This window comes from Prinia subflava, chromosome Z, assembly GCF_021018805.1.
Source record: "Prinia subflava isolate CZ2003 ecotype Zambia chromosome Z, Cam_Psub_1.2, whole genome shotgun sequence".
Classification (NCBI taxonomy): domain Eukaryota; kingdom Metazoa; phylum Chordata; class Aves; order Passeriformes; family Cisticolidae; genus Prinia; species Prinia subflava.
Window position 1 is genome coordinate 86,008,678 of NC_086283.1, and position 16,477 is coordinate 86,025,154.

General features: G+C 43.2%; 1 protein-coding gene across 10 annotated transcripts in view; it reads right to left on the bottom strand.

The window, feature by feature from the left end:
• Positions 1–16,477, bottom strand: part of LOC134563529 (leukemia inhibitory factor receptor-like) — an 86,088-nt gene that overhangs the window by 48,321 nt on the left and 21,290 nt on the right. For 3 of the 10 annotated variants that reach the window (XM_063421507.1, XM_063421513.1, XM_063421509.1), the window contains exon 1: positions 4,005–4,319. The exons of 3 other annotated variants lie outside the window; for them this stretch is intronic. The gene's annotated coding sequence lies outside the window, so the exon portion shown is untranslated. Of the gene's footprint in view, positions 1–4,004; positions 4,320–4,463; positions 4,596–6,196; positions 6,310–16,477 lie in introns of those variants that run through there. 4 more of the 10 variants (XM_063421516.1, XM_063421510.1, XM_063421512.1 and 1 more) reach the window with 3 other exon arrangements.

A 16,477-nucleotide genomic window follows, 5' to 3' on the forward strand; every position in this document is an offset into this window, starting at 1 on the left:
GAAAATCAACCTCAAGAAAGCGCTACTTTATCTACTTAAGGAAATTTCAGGAGCCTGAGGCTGGCTGAAAGGCTATGCTTTTGGCTTTGCAGGAAACTGCCCCTGAAGTGTTGGGTATACAGACGAGAAAGGAGACTGCTCTCTGACAAGTCATGGCCCAATAGAGGCCATGCTGAAACCAATCTGCCAACACAGCCGTCCATCCTCGGCTGCGGGCTGTGCTGAGGGGTTGATCTTTGGCAGGGTAGGAAGTGAGGCAGAAGGAGCAGGGAATTGCCACAGTGCTGTCCTTGTTTCCATGACATGTGCTTTTATAACTTGTGCTCTCTGAGGTAGAAGGCACAATTTGGACTCAACAGCTGACAACTCAGCAGTTCTCTGCCTGTGGGATAAAGGAAAGCTGGTTCTGTTGTAGCAACAGTTGACCTCACTCCCGTGCCAGCTCCAGACAGTGCATGGAAAGGAGGGGGGACATATGCCTTTCAAAACCTTACACCCTGACCAACATTCATACCAATGGCTTAGGAGTTATTTTTAGCCTAAGCACTTTCTGCTTACAGTGAAACCTGCTACTAGGAATGATTCCAAGAGACAGCAGCAGGGAAAGGCAGACAGCAGCTAAGTGGCAAAAGCCACTGTTGAGCTCCTGGTGCTTGCAGGAGTTCAAGGACCTTATGGACACACAGTAGAAGGGCTCCTACAGTCTGTAAATGTAGGGACTGCAAATTTTCCAGAGGAAGGAGGATAGCAGTGAGCAGCAAAAAAATGATGATGTGTATGAATAACAGCTCCTGGATATATTTCTCAGAGACAGACAAGAACTTCCAAAGATATTTATTCTAATTAAAATCTGTTTGTTTTTAAGCCAGTAAGGAAGGAAGGCAAAGACCACAGGGGACTTCAGTGCTTTCTAGTGATAAATATCCTAGCTGTCCCTCAATCCCCCAAAATACAGGTACAAAAATAGGTTTGTTCATGGCCTCATCATTGCCATGCTAATGACTCTAGAAGAAATCTATGCGATCCTGGAAGATGATCTCTGAAGACATTTAAGCACATATAAAACCCAAACTTTTGATGCTTCAGCCTAAAAGAAACATGTTTGAAAATCTCACTTAGCTGCAGGTAAATATTAGAGAGGAAAAAGAAAAATAAGAGGTGATGATGAATTTTGTAGGCATCAGCATGCTCAGATGCTGTCTCATCTTTGACAGGGCCATACCACTTGCCTGATGCCTAAACACTCAAGATTCACAAAGCAATTACTCCCTGTTTGTATATGCTGATGAACACAGAACCAAATAATCAGGTTCCAAAGAAAAAAGCTGTGGCTTTTGTTTAAAGACATAGGAGAAGAAAGCAGCAGGAATGTTCCCCTTTTTGAGGCAACCCAAGTCCTTGCAGCACTTGCAAGAGTACCAGAAACACCTCAGGCTGCTCAAAGTGACAGATGAGTCAGGATGAAGACTCCTACAGCCCTTCTGTCAATGGTATTTCTCTCTGAAGCTTAAGTAACCACTGACTCAGTGTAACACTCATGCTCATGTCCTTGTGAGAGGGCACTCACTGGAAGTGCAAGATCGTGGTCTCTGGATCTTGGTCCCAAGGATTATTTTCATCTTTTACATTAAACAGTTTATGGAACAAAATGTATCAACCAGCTTGGGAGCACAGAGCACTTCTCAAGTTGTATCTTGAAGCAATTTATTTTTTTTATTTTTAGACAGAAATTTGATGCCTACCAATCAAGAAGTAATCATAACTATATCTCAAGGGAAAAGAAAAACATAATCCATCTGCATCAGCCTTGTGATATACGGCACTCTGCAAGATAGAGCCAGAATTTGCAAACATTGAGGTTGTTTAAATACATCTTTAAATATATCTTTTCATGAAGCACAAAATTTGCTGTCAGACACTCATTGATTAAGCAATCCAACATTCATACTCTAAAAGAGCTGTTTCTAATACATTTAGAGATTATGTTCTAGCATTACCTACAGATGCTAATCAATTCACATATTTTTTAAACATTTTCTAAAGCCCTGAGCTGCGTGACACTGAAAGAGATGTGACCTTTTAGCCAGAGATTGTAACTCAACAAGCACTTGAAATTAAAGTCCTATGAATACCTGCTAGAGTAGCAGTAGCAGCTTTGCCACCTGGTAAAAAGTCTTCCTCTCTTTGAGAAGAGCATCTCCACCCATATGGCTGTTCCCATGTACTCCTGATTTGCCTTCAGCAAGTCTGTGAGAATGCCCTCACCTAAAGGTTAAGTCTCTCCCTTTCCTCAGCACACCTGTAAAGGGATTTTTCACAATCTAACTCACAGATAATGCTTGCCACTGGTTGCTCTAGGTGACTAAAGTGGTGTGTTTGGAGAGGTGTGTTTCAAGTGGTGTGTTTGGAGAGTGCACAATGGAAACTGTTATCATTTAGTAATGTTGATAAAAGTTTGAATAGGTGAAACAGCGATAAGATGAAAGGATGCAAAGACTTAGTAAACAGAATGCAAACAAAATCAGGTGATCTACTGACTCCTTGAAAGTTATATTCCAAATCAGCTCCAACTTTGTGATTTTTAAGCTTTCCATTTGTGAGCTTCTGCAACATTTTCCAGGGTAGATCACAGCCCTGCAGTCCACTGACACTAGTCTGTTTTCTCTTAGACCTCTCCAAAGTAACCTGCAGTCCCATCTCCAGCTAATGGTGCAACTCATGAGAAATAACTGAGAAATAACAACCAAGTGCAGACACGATGCTTGCTACTCATTCTGTGGATACACTCATGGCATTTGCTCCTGTCTCTTCCACATCCAAATCCTTCCCTCATCAAAGATAATTTTTGTTTTGATCTTGATTCAAATTGCGGCAAAACCCAGGAGACTTCTGGGTCTATTCTCACCTTTATGTACAGAAATAAACAGCAATCACAGCTTATCACCAAAATCGTGTAGCATAAAATGGTTGATAAGCTAAGGACAAGCACAGACCTTTTGCAGATCAAGGCATTCATGCATTCTTCCCTACAGGATGTGCAAAGCTTTATATATAAAACACGTAGGCACTAATGGATCTACACCAAAAAAACGTACTGTCTCAGCTGGCTCTGCCACATGCTGATTTGAGAGGGAATATGGCATGACACAGAGTTTAATCTTTCTCACAGCTAATAAACCTGCTTAGTCTTATTAGCAGTCTGGGTTCATGCTGTGGGGTTGAACTAAGGGTTTAGGAAGAATTTAAAGAATTCTACAGTAAGGAGAAAAGGCAGAATGGACTTCCAGGTGAGGTGTCAAAGGCAAGTCACACTGCCTTACTGAGGTAACAAGCTGAGTTTCAAATACAGCAGAAATCAACCCAATTCCCAGGCTTTCCTGAAGGAAATTTGATAGAACATCGCCTTGATAACGGAATGTAAATATTTGACTATTTTTGCAACGGTAATTTTAAGTGTGAAAGTCTGTCAAAAAGAATCAGAGTGACAATCCCTACACAACAGCTCACCATTCCACTTCTCCTCAGTATTACTAATATTAATAGTAATATTAGTAATAATACCTATTATCCAGATCTTCACTCTCATTCATAGCAAACTTCTCAGGCCTTCACCACCAATGACAAGTGAAAAACAAGCCATGCATATAACCAGTTCCTACCGAAGTAACACACAGCATGCCAGCACAACACAGTCATATCAAATATACACGCTGAATTTTAACAAGGGAATAACGCTCTTTTCAGAACTGCCTCAAAGGTTTTGAGAGATTGCTTTCAAACACAGTATCTACACACATCAGAATTTCAATCACTCAAAACAGACACTGTGCCCGAGTCCCCGTACAGCCAGTGCACGGCGAGGTGCCCGTCATGTCTGGATGCTCCCCAAACACAGAAGGGGCTCTGGAGTCAGTCCCCTCTTAAGGTCCATTTTTCAAAAGGGTGCTACTTATTTAAAAATAAAATAAAATAAAATGACAAAAAGAGGCATAAACAGTATTTACCCGCTGCTCAGTCCTCGAGCCAGCCAACCTGCCGGCCAGCAGAACGAGCTGTTGACAAAACACAGCCTCTATTTAAGTCGCAGGCTGCGGGCAGCGGCAGAGAGGAGCCGCCGGTCTCCCCCCGCGCCCCCGGGGAGGCTGCCGCGCTCTGCTCCCGCACCGCCTCCGACCCCCGCCGCGCCTCCGGCGCCGTCGCCACCACCACCTGTCCCCAGCCCCGGCCGAGCCCCGAGCCGCACGACTGCAGCCAAGCAGCTGGGGGGCTCTCCGAAAATCCCCGCCACCGCGCTGGATCCCGGCGGGGCTGCCGGCCCCCCTCCGCCCCTCCCGGCCGGCACCTCCCCGGGGCGGGCAGAGCGAGGGAGGGATGGAGGGGACATCCATCATCGCGCCCCTCGGGCCGCCCCCTCCCAGGTGCGAGCGGCCGGGAGCGGGCGCCCGGCGCGGTCCCGCACTCACCCGGCGCCGCCCGGCCGTGCCCTGAGGGGGCCGCATGCCGCGGGTGCGCGGGCGGAGCGCGGCGCGGCCCAGCTCCGGCGGCAGCAGTGCGCAGCGCCGACAGGAAGGAGGGATGGAGCCGCGGAGGGAGGGAGGGAAGGAGGGAAAGAGAGGGAGGGAGGGAGGGATGGAGGAGCGGGGCTGGCGGGCTGCCCGCGGGAGGAGCCTGCGCCGCGCACCGCCCGCCGCCCCCCCGGGCCTGCCCCGGGCACCGCCGCCTCCCGCCGCCCGGCACGGCCGGGTTCTGCCGGGCCGGAGCTGCCCCGCGCTGAGGGCGCCCTTGGCCGTGAGGTGCGGGCCGAGCTCCGGGGACACGCCAGCGCCCGCGGTGTGGCTGGTCCCCAGCGGGCTGTGGCGAGTGTGCGGTGAGGGTGAAGGTGCGGATCTCATCTGAGCCTTTCGGGTGTTCTCTGTGACACGGTCAAATATCCTTCACAGAAAAGTACCTTGAATACTTCCAGCGCTGCCAGACCTCCAGGGTTGGGCGCGGTGCGCCGGGCCCCACAGACGCAGGTGATTCTTGGTTCATTTTATCTTTGTGTTTGCTACTAGTTTTTGAGGTCTGAGACTTGACCTCCAGCATTTCTTTGAAGCCACAACTGTTGCAAGTCAGCCTGTCTTTTAAATTAAACTTGAAATCCTCACAATCCCACAGTCTCAAGAGTCGAGCAATTAAAAATAAAAATGCCACGAGACCCATAAAATCTGAAGAGTTGGCAAGCCTGTGGCTCCTCTCTTGTGCCCCAGTCAACCACAGGAGAATGGTTAGAAAACGCGAGTGCTGGATTTTCCTTGTCTTTTTCTGCCTATATTTTCCTAGTGCCATTTTCCAAATTGCTGCAGATTGTTTGATTGTCTCACAACCCAGTTGACAGAGAACTGCAAATACTTGCATGGAATTCCTGGGCCACACTTGTGTCCCATGATGGCTAAGTAGATGATTTCAGGTCCCCAAATTCAGACTCTCCTGCCATCCCGCACATTGCCTGCACAGTCCAAGTAAACACAGGCTGTTCTGCAGAGAAGAAATCTGCCACTATTCTATCTCCTTTCCAGCATTTTTACTTGTGCAAACAGAACTAAAGCTTCAGTAGACCACCAAGATGCATATGAACCTTGTGGTTCAGTCATGCATCAAGATATGTGACTTCAGATCTGTTCTACCTCAAGAACACACTTGACTTCAGGCTTTGAACCCTGAGACACTTATCTGTGTGTTGGCCTGTGTCATCTCAAGAGGAAGGATTGAGTCTCCTTATATACCTATCATTCCTGGTTTATTTTAAACCTGATTTGAAGAGAAGCCATGGACTGTGAATCCCAAGCAGAACATTGATGCACATTGAAACACTCACAACTCCAAGGATGGACAGACTTTAAGACAAGACCCCTATTAGGGATCTTCTACTTAGCAGGTTTAAGCCTTTCCAGCACATCAGTCATCCTTTCACAGTACCAAATCTCTCCTCACTGGAAAGGATGCTGGATGGCTCATGCTGTGGTGAAGACTTCACTGCCAGCACAAAGGGGTTTGATATGTCAGCTGCCTAAGAACATTTTCCCATTTAGTTCCCATTCTAGCCCAGGAGCCCTTTTAATTTATTTCATGCAAAAGCAGCCAAATCACAAGGAAAGAGGGAATACACATAGCACAACAAGATTTGAGCAGAGGGAGGACATTTCATTGTACACACCTGTTCAAGGGAGGAGCACCTCTGTCTTTGTTCCCAGATCTCGTTAACTGGAGCCTGGTGCCCTCTCTAGAGTCTGCATTTAGGTTTCATGAGGATGTAGCATGCACTTTGTGCTGTGGGTGACACACACAAATACAGATTTCCATCCATGAAAACGACCAAGAACTGTTTTTAAATGGCATTGAAAATGTTAATTGAAATTGTACCACCTTGCTTTTCTGCAGCTCATGGTATTTCAACTTTCATAAAGGCTCACAGGCATCTCACTTGTTAGAAAACCCTGTACTATGTACATGATACCTTCAGTAGTGGCAAAAGATTTGGCGAATCTTCTAGATCATAAAACCAAGCAATAGTAATTTTTACTATTTTCTCTTTTCAATTAGATAATTCCCTGTAATCCACAGACATTTCATACAGGAGCTGTGTGTGTTTGAGATTTTTTTAAGCAGAAAATTTGATTGTGAAATTAGAAGCAGCTTGCAAGAAAAAAGAGAGGTAGGGAAAGTTCCCAAAGTTGTTTTAATGTTTTGATATTGTAATAATGAGCCAATTTTCAGTGACTCAATTGGAAGTTGAGTTCAATTTATGACAAGTCTGTATAGCACAAGTTTCAAGATAAGACTACAGATGGTTGCTATCAGTTATCTCTTTCTTTATACAGTGAAATATGTTAATTTTAATATAAACATCTCCTAGATAAATGAGTGCCCTAATTATCCTACTACTTCTGATCTGCAGTAAATGTGCTATGCATGCATCCAGTCTCATCATGACATCTCCTCCATAAAATATCATAGTTGCTATATTTTCTGAGGAAATTTATCTGCGTAGAGTACATACATGAAGGCTATTTATTTTGTTTCCTGCCTTATCTCTGTTTTCCAGAAAACTGAAGGATAGATGCTGGAACGCACAACTGTCTTTATATAGTCAGCGTAGGATCTTGTCATTGATATCAACAGCAGCAGGACTGTGCCTTTCAACACTAATATTTTGGGCACTGAGAGGGAGAGGTTTAAGTCTCTATGGAAAGTAGGTTAGCTTCAGTTTATCTTAGACTATGTCAGGGCTTAGTATTACTTAGAGAACAACAGATCTGCTGTCTAGGTCAGAAAACAGTTCTTGAGGCATGTAATTCCAAATGAAAGTGAGAAGTCCAGCTTGGACATTTTCATTAATGAGAGTTTCCTGGAGCCGTTTAGTCTTGTATTTAAGGGTGTGTTGGTTATTTATGGCAGAGAAAAGGAACGGATGTGTTGATGTTCTGGAACTTTTCCTTTGTGCATTGTTTCCCATTTCACAGTTGTATTTGGCACCCACTTTCCTCCAGCCAATAAAGAATATTAAAGAACTTCCTTTGCTGAGAAGTTGTGTGCACATTTTACAAACCATACAGTTTAACCAGAAGTGAAAGGTAGTACTTCTACCAGTGTTTACAAAAGCCAGACATTGCAAATATATAGCATTTCCAGCAAAGGTCTGTCAATGGCTATTTTTACGGGCTATCTGTTTCTGTTTTCTTTAAAATAAAATTATATAATACAACCAACAGGGCAAATTTGGGTCTGACTGAATGTGTTCAGGAAGACCAATAACAAAACTCAGATTGGCTGTGATAAATGCAGGAGTAACCTCTGCTCATGCCAAGAATAACCTCGAGTACTGGGGATAGAGCATGTATTTTTGTGCACTTACAAAGCAACAGTTCTTTCCTACAAAGTCTCAGTGGAAACATCTCTTGTTGTCAAGCTGACACAGAGCATTTCTTGGAAATGAGGATACTGACCCCAGAGAAATAAACTCTTGATAATTAATAATTCTCAAATATTGAGCATTTTCTTCATCATTAAAGACCTATGCCTGTAAAACCAGAGACACGTTGGCAATATATTGCTAAAGAGCTTCAAAAAATTCCCTGGTCTCTCTTGTCTGCAGGAAAACCATGTAGCCCATTGTGGTTTTTGTGTTTGCAGGGAGAAGCAATGAAGGACTTTGATCTACTGACCTGCACTAACTTTGATAGTGCCATGAATTTAAAAAGAAATGGGAAGAAAAACACTACTCGCCAAAACCAATTAAATTTAATGCACTCACATTCCTTTCACTGGAAAAAAAAATCTACCTCAGATGCCTGGGAAATACATGGTGTTGAAATACTGGATTCACTGCCAGTAATAGGACCCTTATTGTTGGCAGTGAAACTAAAGCTTCTCCCATGCATTACAGAGGTGGTAGGAGGTGGATCACATTGCCACACTTTGCCAAATGCCAAGATCTTTGTTTCTAACTGTGGCGTTTGTCTGTAGGACAGAGGATGAGTACCAGCTGTTGAGTCTTCACTGGGTACCTTGGGTCTATCTTCACTGGCAGCTACAAACAATTATTTTGAACAGGTCTTTCATATCTTCCTGAGTCAAGCAGCTGTGCAATGATCTTGTCTCAGACCCTTCTTTGCCTTACTCTACAGAACCTTTGGAAGAGTTTCTGCCCATCACCTTGTATCCTCATTTTCACATCTTTATGTCTGCTGTCTGCCTTCCTGTTGAGAAGATGTCATCTGAGCTTATGTTATCAGAGCACAGTTTTGGCAGGGTGATGCTAAGGGAACTGAACTTTTGGTCTTGTTATCTTGATGTAACCAGCACATTCCTCACCATTCCTTGATTTGAGTACAGTTGTTTATGACATTCGTGTCCAGTAATGCTCATTCTGTCCACCCTTGCTCTGTTGTGGCTTCTGATGCTTCCACAACCAGGCATTCCCCTTTGTATTTCATTCAGCTAAGTCTTAATACCTCAGTTAAACATGTCTACAAGGGCTACAGCGAGCTGGTGCCTGAGAAGGGATGTGGTGCTGAAGTTCCCCTGCTACAACGATCTCCATGCTGTAACCAATTAACAGCTGCAGGCCTGCTTTTCAGTCTAAGAATTTGTGCTATCCTGCAGGTGGTTATACTGCAGTGTAAAGTACAGCACATGCTTAATCATCACGTTGGATGCATCACATTGCTGAGTCCAGTACAATAGCATGAGAGATCCGTTGTTGGGACAGTGAAATAGGACACAGAACAGACCTTGAGAGGGAATAAAACTAAATATATATTTTTGAGGAAACATCAACAAATGGTAACAATGTTACTGATTGTGGAAGACTTGGTGGAATCAGTCCTAGAACTAAGAAATATGGATATGAAATTGAAGAGGCATATTTTGTACTGTAGTGGAAGGGCCTAATTACATAAGAAAAAGGAGGATTTATGAGAGACAGAAGCAATTTAGATTTGTAATAGCCAGAGAAACATGGAAGTCTGAAAATAAAAAATACCAAGAACATCTCAGACATTCATATGCTTGTAATTTTACAAGGCCCTTCACAGGCTCCCTGACAGCAGCATATCACATTCAAACATCCTGTCATGTTCTGTGCAAATTTCAACTATGCTCCTTATTTCACAACTCTTTGTCACTGTTGTGTTGGCTCTGTTTCCAGTGCAGTGCCTTTCTCGTCAGCCATATGTTTCTGATCACAAATTTATCAGCTAGATATTGCCATGCTTTATCTATTTCTAAGAGATCTCACCAAGAAATGCCCTTTGTACTTCAAGGCTTAGTAAGTTGTTGCTTCAGATCTTCTGTGCATCAGTCCATGGCCTGAACATGTCTGATGAATGTTGGATGAATTTGAATTACTCTAAGCTGTTATGAACTTTAGATGCACTCCAGAGCTGATCTCCACATCAACAGAACCATTCAACCAGAATTCATGTAAGTTCAAGCTGAGCTGACAGTTTCAGTGAATCCCAAGTAAGTTGCTAGAATTTTCAAAATTCTCCTTGCACATAGCCCCTAGGCAGCAACACCCTCTCCCCACACTGAACTGTATCCAGGGAAAGAAATATGACTTCTCCAGCACTATACTTGGACAGAGCTGTTAGCCCACTCACTGCTTGGAAGCAAATTTCTGTGCATCAGCATAGAAGTAGCGAGACAAAGAGCTCAGCTAGAGAAGACGTAGAGATATGTAACAAATTCTGGGCCTGACTTAAATACTGCTGTTTGTGTTTGTGTTTTATTTACCCTTGTTAACCACAGTTCTCTCGTAGGCTAATAGAAGGTCTGCATTTGAACACAAACAGAAGTGCTAGTAGAGCAGTTAATTCCAGCTTTTGGAAGTCAGGTTGAAAGAAGTTTTCATAAAAACAGGCAATTGTTTGCGTGAGGTTAATTATTGCGGCACATTCCGTATCTATTCTAGGAGTTTCCATCAAGGTGGACCTATTTTTATTCCCAGCTTTGTTTTTATTATTTTACAAAAATAACTCTATAATGGCATACAATTCCAGCATACTATCGACTTCATTACATATCTGTGTACATCCTTACATCCTCTGTCTGGTGTAACAAGCACTTTTGTTTTCAGTAATTTGAAGACTAATTGCAATTTTAATTTGCCTCTGCATAACTTGGTAAAGCCAAAGGAGCTGCCTGCACAAGGCCTGATTTGTTGTAGCATCAGTGCTACAAGGCTGAGCTTCTTCAGGCAGAGAGCAATTTTTTGCAGAACACTTTTTAGAACTCGTGTGGACAGCAGTGGAGACAACAGAAATGTGTGTACATGCTGAAAATTGTGTGACTTAGCATGCTTTGTCTTGTTCCCATTCTTGGCCAAGCTGGATGTCTGAGCAGCTTCATTCCACACTGGGGTCACATGAGATGCAGACCAATCAGGAGTCACAGAACCACATTCGTCAGCACTGAGCTAAAATGGATTCACATTCACATTCACACTTGTCTCTGTTCTGTCCTCCCTGCTCTGAAACACAGCTCAAAGGCTGCAAAGCACATTCTTCAGAAAGGTGCTGGTGAGTGCATGAGGCACAGGCTCATGCATGTTAATAAGATGATGCAGGTGTTGGCCTAGATTAGGGTTTGGGAGGTACTTTTTCTGCCATCAGTATGAACTTCAGCATCGATCATATGTCTCTTATTCTGTGATCCCGCATTGTGTCAACATAATGCTTTGTGTACCTCCACACAACACAGATCGAGGATACATTTACATCTTTTTTTCATATTTTTTCTTTTTACCTTTTTCTTTTTTCTTTTTTTGTTTCTTCTTTTTTCTTTTTTTCAGTTTTCTTTTTTCCTTTTTGTTTTATTAACCTCCCCTCAAATTTCTTTTTCAGCTGAATAGATTTCCTTCTGTGAGCTACACCGCGTACAAACATCAGGCCTCTGGAAGGCTGGTAGGAGGTAGGAATAAACAGCCAAGAGCAAAGGTTAAAGGGCTGTAGGGCTGCAATTAACATCCAAGGACAGAAGCTGAAGGAGCAGTCCTGCTGTGTGTCAAACCACAGTCCTGGGCTCTAGGCTGACCTTTGTCTCGTGGAGGTGCTGAGTTCAAACTTCAGCTTTCTGCCTTGGCCAGTAGATTGGAGTATTTCAGGAACAGCGAGGGACTCAAGCACACTTACAATAGCCAGGATGAACTGACAGTAGGAACCTGAAGGAAAAAAGGAACTTGCCTTCTGTCCATTATCTGAAGCATCATAGTTGAGGGAGGTGAGCTGTGTCCCTAGTTGCAAAGATTGTCTGGACTCTGCTTTGTGAGCCCACATCTGAACATGACAGCAGTGCTAACCTTTCACAAAACTCTATAACCAGGTCACTTGGATGCCCATTGGAACAGGGAAACTAACTTCCCTGGGAGGAGTACCTGACTCTGAGGAGAACATACATGCTAGAAACTTTTATTAAAGGAGTTGTTGCTCCTAATTGCAATTTAAGAGGTAGTTCAGTGAAGCCCCAGTAAGGGTGTTTGGTTTTGGTGTGCTGGCTGTTGCAATCTCTAAGTATTGAATGCCTCTTCAGCCTGTGCCTGGTCCCTGTTTAATGCAGGGGGCTGCTGTGAAATGCAGCCTGGGGCTGAACATGCTGAGCTATAGACACTGCATCACTTGGCATTTTGATGTTCCTCATACAGGAGGAAGCTAGCTCTCCTTCACTTCAATGAAAATTGCAAGCTTAAAAGTCAAGGTCCTGACACACTCTCTGCTGAACCTGAAATGTAGAATAAAAAATCCACATAAGCATCTAGTGAACAGGGGACAAGGCTCACAGGAAGCAACATGCTGAGCACAGAGCACTTGTTCTAGCCAAAAGGAAATTCCTGTTGTATCTTTTGTCTTCTCAGTTTTGCTTTCCTCTACACAGCTCTGTAAGCTGAGGTTTTGTTGTCTTTCGACTTTTGTGTACCAACAGGCAGCAATTCCACCATGCCTTGTTCCAGACCCCTGCAGTCTGCCCTCTCACACCTGTAGTTAGCAAAACTGATGCCAAGGAGGACTCTGAAAGTTTCAGCCTGTTAAGCTTTAGAATATACACACAGTGTGAAGTCACGTTTAGATGGAGTCTCTTCTGGCTTTGGACATGATAGTATTAACATCAATCTTTTGTGTCTTGCCCTACCTACTCAACAGTTCTACTCAAGCCTCACTTAACTGGCATTTGTGCCCCTGAAACCCTCTCTTGGATTTAAATACCAGAGAATTTTTTTTTTTCTGTAGCCACAATGGAGAAACAACAAATGCCAACATAAATGTACGTACCAGCTTTAAAGGCTGGATTGGGAAGTGGAAGAGCTGGAGTGCAATGGGAAGGGGTACTCCAGAGGCTTTTCCGTGCCCCTAGGGTGCTCTGGCCGCCTCCTCAGGCTAGAGGGCACTGTCCATCTGATTCTGAGGCATGGACATCCCTTGAAAACCAACAGGGAAGCAGTGGAGGCAGAAAGGGCTGAAGCGAGAGTGAAGGTGGTTGTGCAGAAAATAGTGCCTGGATAGGGAATGGGAAGTGCAAACTTCTGGTCCCTGCTCCAGGGCATGCTTTTTTCCCCATTGTATTGGGATGCAGAAACTGTAAGTTTTTCACACAGAACGGTGAGGCTTTCTCAGAAAGCTGGGAAGAAACTTGTATTTGCCCGTAACAGTCACACTATGATTCACCCTGTCCCTTATTACAGGCAGCAACCTTGACAACTCTCTTGTGCAATCCTACCACTTTCCCGGACTTCACAGGAACACAAGCCTTTGTGTTGAGCTATTTCAGAATGGCCTGACTCCTCCCATCCGAGCAGAGAAAGCTTGGGCAGAAAGACTTGCTGAAACTCCTGCTTCTTTGACACTAACGTAAGCTGTGCCATTAACATGTTTTCTTTTGACGTCCAAGTGGTAGAAGCTTCTCCCTAGCCCTTCTCACACCCAGAGGAGGCAGGAGTTGCAGTAGTTGTGGGTATGTGCCAACCACAGCTGTGCAGCAGTAAGGAAAGGTGACTCTGGGGAATTAAGGGCTGGTTATTCTGTTTCCAGCTGGGAGTACAGAGTAGCACTGTCCTGCAGTGATAGCAGAGCAAGCATCTCACAGCTCTAGCACCCACAATCCCAGAGACAGGCTCTGGTATTAGGAGATAAGCTTATATGCTGCACAGATGACAGTGGTTGCATAAATCATTGCTCCTTTTGGCAAGAAGTGGTTGCAGAGAGACTGCAGGCTGCTGTTATTGCACATGGATGTGAAGTCTGTTCTGGTAGTGCAATTGGCTGCGACTCCAGAAAGAGGGAGTGTACCAAAGGCTTCAGGGGGAATTTGTACCAGTTGGCCTGTGGGATGGGTTCTCACAGCTGGTAAGAAGTACAACAATAACTCTGCTTCCAAAGGGAGCTACTCAGCACAGTCTCAGATTGACCCAGAAACAAGCATTTCAGTTTTAGAAGGGAAATTCTGGGGGCAGTCTTACCTTAAACACTAAAAAAAGTTAGTTTTGCTAACTACTATAGCTCTGCAAATACTATTGCCTCTCTATTTGTCTCCTTGTTTTGATTGGATAGTGTTTTTTCTTTTTTGTTCTCCCTTCCCCTCTCCTTTGCTCTTTTATTTAATTATTCTGAAGCTGGTTAAAAGCTAGCACTTTCTCACAAAGGTCTATAGTCTGATGCCAAGCATCATAGAAATTTCCAGGCAGCTAGTCCTCCTTCTATCCTGCAGCAGTCACTGACCAACCTGATGTAATTCCTACCTTTTGAGATAAAACACAAACTTCAGAAACAGCCCACTAAATAGCCTCCCAGAGATGTCTTAATTTTCTCCTCTAATTTCAGCGCTGCACAGAGAAATAACTTTCACAGAAAATCTCTGTTCTGGAAACACATGGGAAGCATGGCACTCTAAAGATCAGAGAGGAAGGTTATCTTTGTGTTTAGCTAGTCATTTACAGCTTGGAAAGATAAAGCTAAATTTTATTCAGGGACATAAACCAGCTCCATATTTATTAGCATGTATGTTTAATATCAAATCTGGCCAGGCAAAGTGACAAATCCCTTGTCTTTGATGTATTCAGGAGCATATTAGGCCTGTGTAAACCTTTGCTGTCAGTTTTAATGGGAAAAGAACTCAAAACCATAAGACCTGAACCCTCACAAAACTTCTGAGAAAAATGAACAGAGCAGAGAGGATAACTGTAGTGACATTATTAGTAAAAAAATTGTTACTTTACCACTGTGAGTCTTTCTTCCCCATAATTTGATTCCTAAGACCCAATTAATGGTGTTTAAAAGATGTGTATTAATGCTTGCTTTGGAAAAAAATATAATGAACACATAATTTCTTGATTTTGCTATTTTGCTTTTGAAATTAATGCAACACTGAATAATATTTGCAAGTTTCAAAACTGATAAAGTTTGATTTTTCTTCAGGAAGGGTTTTATGCATGAAAACAAACTTTGTTAGTCAAAAGGAAAACAATATTAGGCAGCTTGTGAACAATATTGATAAATTAGCAATAATTGATGATCAATCTATATCCAAAATGCAATCAATATCTAAATTTCATGTATCACTGCTATTATAAAACTTAGTTTTCTTTTTGTTCCAGGCTGGTAAATTTTCTGTATTCTTTTGATTTATTATTATAAAATATGTAGTTTGATTTTACAAAACTCAGAAAGAGAGGCAACAAATGCTCCACCAAGGGATTATATTCCACAACATTTTTGCTTTTCTAGTCTATGGTTTTTGTGACCTTCAAAATCTCCTATTTAGGCCTAATAAGTTCTGAAGAGTGAACCTATAGCATCTAAAATAATCCAAAATTATTTAGAGAGTGAAGAATCTGTAGCATTCTATGAGCAGAAGAGGACCTCCATTTTTAGGAGGACAATAGGACACTATTTTTATATGACTCCTTCATCAAGAAAAATCCAAGGTCCTGATGGCTTGTGAAAAGCAAGAGAAGTTATGCAGATCCAGACCTAGAGAGAGGAGAACGTATAGAGCTGTCTTAGGCATCTGCTGTCTCTACCTTCCTGATGCTCTTTGGAGTGTGATCCTCTTGACGTGATTTTGATGACAGGAGCTTGGAATCTCTACAGAGGATATCTTTTGGCACTGATCTCTCAGGTTTGCAAAAGACAAATAAAATACTGTGTTTTGGTTTCCCAGTGAAGTCACAGGACTGTGTTGGGGTGTTCCACTATCCTTAAGACGTTTACCCATTTTCCCACTGCTTCAGAACAATGGAACTGAACCAATATTTGTCCAGGGAATGTGTGAGTCTATTAGTATTCTGTAAAAAAAAAGCAAAAAGCATTTTCTCTACCCCAAACTTCTGCTAGGAGGACTTTTCTGATACATATTTGTGAAGGTCTGCATAGCCAACGAACAAACAAATGAGCAGGAAGAGAAAGTAGCATGGAAACAGGAGAAGTCACTGCAGAAGCACTTGCCATGAGCAGTAGGCAAGTTAGAGAGTTAGGTGAGAGCTCCTGTGAGTGCTGGCTGAAAGAAACAGGGGCTTAGGAGCACTGGAAGGGAATCCAACTGTTAGAGGCTGATGTACTCAGGAATACAGGTTTACTGGGGTCTTTGCATGTAAACTAGGGTATATCCCAAAAGGTCTGACTCTCTTCCCTGAATATGCACCATCTACAACAGCTTAAATTTTGTTAGTTGCTCAAATGAAGTGGGGTACCTGGGAGGAAATATCACCTGCAAGGCTCATAAAAATCTGCCAGATGATAGGATTCATGAATCATAGTAATGTCCTAGACACAAAATATAACTCCTGAACACTGAACTTGTGCTCAATGTCATGTTTTGCTTTCAACCTGCATGGTTACTACGACAGCCCAAAGAGCTGACAACTGAACCAAAGACATATGTACGGTGTAGTCTTCATTCTACGAGTAAGTTTGTACAAGCTGTTTTGAAGAGATTTTGGGGTTTTGCT